We start from the raw sequence: 6198 nt of genomic DNA on the forward strand, positions 1-6198 counted from the left end.
CCGTCATTTTTGCTCATAAAGGTAAGAGTAATACATCATTCGTAACTGTAAAGGGTCTACTTTTATTTGTGTGCACTCACAATATCAACAAAACGTTGTGCTTTTATAAAATAAAGAAAACAAACATGATGCGCTTTCTGCCGTCTCGGTCTTGAACAGGAGCGCTTACAAAAATGAACCGAAACTCAGCGAATAGATGCCTCACAGACATGGTAAATATATCTATAGAAAACTTTAAATGACTACTTAACGAAATAAAACAAATCGAAAACATAATCATAATCTGTAAAGATGCACTTCTCTCTAAAGGCGCGTCTAATGTGGAGATGGCGAGTCAGGATCGACAACTTCATCCTTGCAACACCGACTCAGAAAACACTAGTTTATTAGTAAATAATTCAAATATCTCCTTACTATTTCCCCCTGACACATTCATGGTAATTACTTTTGCTGGGGCTTTGCGGCAAGCTTTAGCCTATTGCGTGCATTTGAACGCAGAACTCTTTAGCTGCGCTGACGGCACGCATGTTGCTGCTGCTGGACACTAAACACCGTCGAGCCGCTCTTGACAGTCGCGGTAGCACGGTCTCATGTTGTTTCCACCAGCGCGGCAATTTTTTTTTTCATCACTAATTGATGGATGTCTAAAATATAAAAATATGGAGAAGCCTAAAACAGTCCCGAGGCCCAGCCCACGTCTGAACTACTGTGAAAATTGCCCCGAAGCCCGGCCCTAGGGTCGTAAAAAAGTCGGGCCCGGGCTGAATTGCAGGCTTAACTATTACTTATGACTTATTTACATATGTAACTTGAAGTAATCCAAAAGTAATCAGATTACATTACTTTTCAATTGTGGGACTTGGATTACGTTACTGAATACTTTTTTAATGAAGTAATTTGTAACTGTAACGGAATACATTTTAAAAGTAACCCTCCCAACCCTGAATATAATGCACATAAAACTCAAATGCTCTAATCTGTCATAATTTACTTATCATTTACCTGCCCTTGGTCTGCCTGTCTGAAGTCTTTTTAAAGAAATGTATATTTGTATTTAGAAAGGATGCATTAAATTGACAATAAAAACATTTACAAAAGACTTCTATTCCCAACAAATGCTGTCCTTTTGAATTTTCTGTTCAGCAAAGTATCTTGTAAAACTTCATATTAGAACGATTTCTGAAGGATCATGTGACACTGAAGGCTTCATTCAGCTTTGCATCACAGCAATAAATTATATTTTACAATATATTAAAATAATGTTTCACAATATTACTGTTTTTACTGTATTGTACTTCAAATAAATACAGCCTTGGTGAGCATGAGAGACGTCTTTAAAAAACAATATGTTTTATATAAAGTGTAGATTAATAATAATTTAACTTTTTCAGTTTCATATATACAGATATAGATATTGACATCAATATAGATATTGATGTTTAATACTGCTCTACACAGTTCCAAGAAACATCAATAAGATTTTCAGGCAAAATATCACATCATGCATTCATTAACTTGTAGAGTATATTTGTGCAATTATCAGTTCTCTGGCTGAATGACATATGTATACTCTACAGGTCCTAGAGTATAAAATCCTAGCATTACTACATGAGGGCATTTGTGCATTGCGTAGTGTTTGTTTTGAATACTATTACCCAACATCAAGTGAAGGGGTTAAAGGCTATTTCACGTCACTGCTCTGTGTTTTTATCGATTTCACGAAGTGACATCATGGATGCTGTCTGTGATTATGGTGAACTGTGGCACACACAACTTTGGCAGAGTGAAAGTAACAGAGAACAGCACAAACATAAACGAAATGTGTTTGTAGCATCTAAAAAATGCATCATCTTTTTGTTTCTTTAAATATAAAAAAAAAATAATAATAATGTGTCTTGTTTGGTTGCACTGTATTCATCCTATTTTTATTCTTTTAAGATGTCAGCTGAGCCAAATCCGCCTTGCATTAATTTTCCTCCAACAAAATATTGCTGTATGGGTTTTTACGGCAAAACTGTAATGAAAAATTAATGAATTTAGATCTGGCACACTGTGAGGCACTGCTGCAAAAAAAAACAAAATCTGATGCCAAGTTTGTTGCCTAGCAACTCTCTCTCTCTTTCTGCCTGGTTTAGTTCCGTCCCATTTGTAAAAATAAAATAGACAAAAGTAAAAGTTTCACATAGAACTTCCCCTTTTATAAAACGAATGCTATATTTGCTGGAAAATCTCATTTTAGATTAACCTAAATTAACTGGTTTCCAGCTGGTTGACCAGCCCCCATGTTTCCAAAACCAGCCTGACCAACCTACATTGTTATAAAAAGCTGGTAGCTGGTTAGAGAGCAGCTAGAAACCAGCTACCATCAAAATTTAATGTCACACGTTAACATTCAACTCACTGCATCCTCAATGTTTGGCCTCTCCCAATAAAAGTCCAATTAAAAAATGCTCCAAATGTCATTTGTTTTCTAGCACTTTATACAGTACTTAACATGCTGTGCAGTTTCCCTGCATTTTCAGAAGCAGGATATGCCTCCCTACTGCGCATAATCGAATGGCATCGTAATTGTATTATGGCAGCAATGCTGAAATTTGATAGAGACAATGTAATATTTCCTCCTTTTTCTCTTCATCCTGATTCCTGCCACAGCAGTCCAGCAGTACAAAAACTCCTGTGTGCTTTGGCCAGGCCACGAATTTTATACATAGCCAGAGGTACGTTGTTTTGCTTACGTCATCAGAGACATGAAGACAATATAATCAGATGAATATTAGATAATGACTATGCTCTTGTTATTTTCAGCAGATATGTCCACTAGGCATGGCAAGAGACCATTTGTTTTAATAAGCACAGATATAGGAGACAGATATGTGACAATAACCCTTAATGAATATGATTTAGAACTTAAATATTAATTTTTAAAATATTAAGAAAAATATGACTTAGCTGTCTTAGAAAACTTTGCCATCACTTGCCACCAACATTTTTGGTCGCTAATAATATGGCAACACGTTATACTATCATGTTTCTCAGGGAAGTTTTCCAACAGTTAATTCAAAGACCGTGTTGGGAACGAAAAACCAAAGTTGTTCTGTGAGTGGGCGTTTTGTCAGTGACTCATTCCAGAGATAACAAGCAGAAAACCTTTAACATTTATTTATTTATTTAAATATGCTGTTGACTTTGTGTTTATGTGGCACATTATTTTCCTTAGAGTAATTGGGGGCAGATGGTTGCAACGGTTATGAGTCCAGTCTCTAATTAAGACCTTTCCATAAGGTTTATAATTATTAAGACAAGTTTACAAGACATTGATTCATGGAAAAGGTGGAAATGGCAACAAATATCAACATTTATCAATTTCCTTGAGCAGCTAGACTACCCCATGTGTGTTTTCCCCCCAGTTCAATCTGGCAAAGTGTTGTATTTGCACCTCTGGAGGTGGAACTCACAACTGCCTCCATCTGCCGCTTCTCCATCATCTGCTATACACCAAACCCAATGGATCTGTCTGCACTGATTTGATTGGAATGGTGACATAAACTGGATTTGGGAATGCATGACCTTGACTGAATTTTATGCAGAGCTTAAATGCAAGAGAGTTTGGCAAGATGACCTGACATTCAGCCGGTGCAGAGCACAGATATACATTAGAGGTGTTAGAAAGAGTGGCAGGCTGAGTCTCTGACAGCAGCTAGACTCAGTTATATCTTTAATTAAATGTCTGTGAAGGCCTTACAGTCTTATAGTGCTAGAACATATAGCAAGATAGCTTTTTAAATCAGGAAATAAACATAAAACTTACAAAAGGTAATGGTAATAAAAAATATGACTATATATACTGTATACTGATTCCAAATTACATGAAAAAAATTTTAGTTAGTAATGTAATCCATTACTTTACACATTTGAGTAAATCAGACTACTTTTTGATTACTTTTAGATTACTTTTGATCTAACTTGTTTATCACATTGATTTAAATAGTCTTGTACCATATTAATATAAAAATACAAAGAGAAAGAAAATATATTCCATTTGTTGTAGTTAACAACATGAAGCGGATTAACCATCGCATTACATCTCAGGGATACTTAAAGTTAATATATTAGGTCAAAGAAGTTTGGGAATGCCTGCATTACATGAAAATTAGAAATAATGTGAATTTGTGCATTTTAATGTGTTTGACAAAAGCCTTCCAAAGACAAAGTAATACATGGTTAATAATACATGGTTAATAACCTACTGTGTGAAGATTCAAATGGAATATGTTCATCAGTAGCTGATACAGTGTTGAAACACTTCTGAAAAGTGAAATGATTTTGTAAATCCAGTGGTCAAATGCTGTGCCACCTAATGACTGGTCTTTTTGTGAATCTCCACAAAACCCGAAGACTTTCCAAATGTATATAAATGCGGTAGGCTATTTTAGAAAGAACCATTTAAAAGATGGAAAAGAGGAATTAGGGAGAATCAATAAATTATGAATAATTTATTGCTATGGTGTGTATAATATGTAATCATGTAATCAATAAAAAAGTAACTGTAGTCTGATTATGAGTATTTTAAAATATAATTTAATGTAATTAAAAGTACTTCATTTTTGGAATTTGATTATGTAATGTTTATATATTATATATGAAGAGTTCAGATGCAACAGCCTCTAAGTGCCGTTTGAAATTTTCTTCTAAAATTAGCATTTTTCTCAGGCTTCACTTTAATGGCAATGAATAGGTTCTTTTTTTTGCCATTAAAGTAAAATAACTGAACATAAACATAGGAGCCTGAGAAAAATGACCATTTTAGAAGAAAATTTTAGATGACACTTACAGGCTTTTACACCTGAACTCTTCATATATATATATATATATATATATACAGAGTTCTGGCATGAAACTCTAGATGGCGCAGTCCGATTGGTCTAACTCGATCTGACCTAATGACATCATTATCACATGGCACAGCTGATTGGTTCTCTCGTGTATCGGTAGCCAATGAGCTCGCTGCTCAACATTCAAATATATGACTAGAGCTTGCTGTAGCAGTTTGCAGCATGCTTCAGAAACCATCCACCTTCCCCAGCTTCACCTGTATAGATCTGCTACGAGGTGATTCATGAATGTTATATGGGGTTATTTCATGTATGTTATATGTGCAGCAGCAGTATTTCTTACATGCTCACAGCAGCATGTTGTGGATGTATTAGCAGTAGCAAGTCTCGGTACTTGCTCTGCCACAGCAGCAGCAGCAGCGTAGCAGGTCTGTTCCGCCAAGACCAAATACATTGACATTGTCATGTACATTACCATGCCAATCCCTTCGAGAGATACATATGGGTCATGACCCTTTTGCAAGATGGTTAACATATTAAAGTTAATATGAAAAAACAAAGAGAGAGTCTAAATTAATTAAAGAATATACATAACCGGGTTATATATAATTTAAAGCTGACAAAATACACATTACGTTTCACATTACCAAGCCTCTCCAATGCATTTGCAAGGCTGTTTATAACAGAATCAATAAAAGCTAATATGGAAATATAATTGGCCAATTTCAGCACTATCTGCAAATTGATTACAATCATTAGGGACAGCAAATTTGAAAACAGAGAAACCAGACAGTTTTTATTTTAAAAAGCATTCAGAAGGATGTAATTGGTTGGATGATGTGGGTTTGATATGTGGCAATATAGTTTGTGTGTGTGTGTGTGTGTATATATATATAACTGCATGTACTATACATAGGCTATGTGACACTAATATAATGAATGGTTCACATAAACAAACATGTCTTGCATGTCTCCACATTTTCACAGTGGATGGTCATGCTGGTGTTGGGGGTGTATCAAAGCATTTCTGCAGGATTTTAGATTACTGCCTCGGGCTCAGACTACATCAAACATAGTCATGCTCTGGATGTTTTCACAATCTTTACTTAGAGGCAGATATGTGGTTTTCAGCTCATATTTAAATGCATGGGCTTTCAAATGTATTTTTTGTTTCACTGACTGCCACTGAAATCAGATAGGGAGAGTGGGCAGTGGGGTAAGATGTGCCAGCTGTGTTGCCCCCTTAATGTAGCAAACTGCATTATTTTTGGCATATCACAATATATTCAGAAAGGGCCCATTATATGCAGCTGCCTATGATTGAGAGATTCACATGAGTGAGAAGCATTTGTATGAGAATGAGCAT

Source organism: Sinocyclocheilus anshuiensis, unplaced genomic scaffold (assembly GCF_001515605.1).
Source record: "Sinocyclocheilus anshuiensis isolate Anshui unplaced genomic scaffold, SAMN03320099.WGS_v1.1 scaffold260, whole genome shotgun sequence".
In the NCBI taxonomy this organism is placed as follows: Eukaryota; Metazoa; Chordata; class Actinopteri; order Cypriniformes; family Cyprinidae; genus Sinocyclocheilus; species Sinocyclocheilus anshuiensis.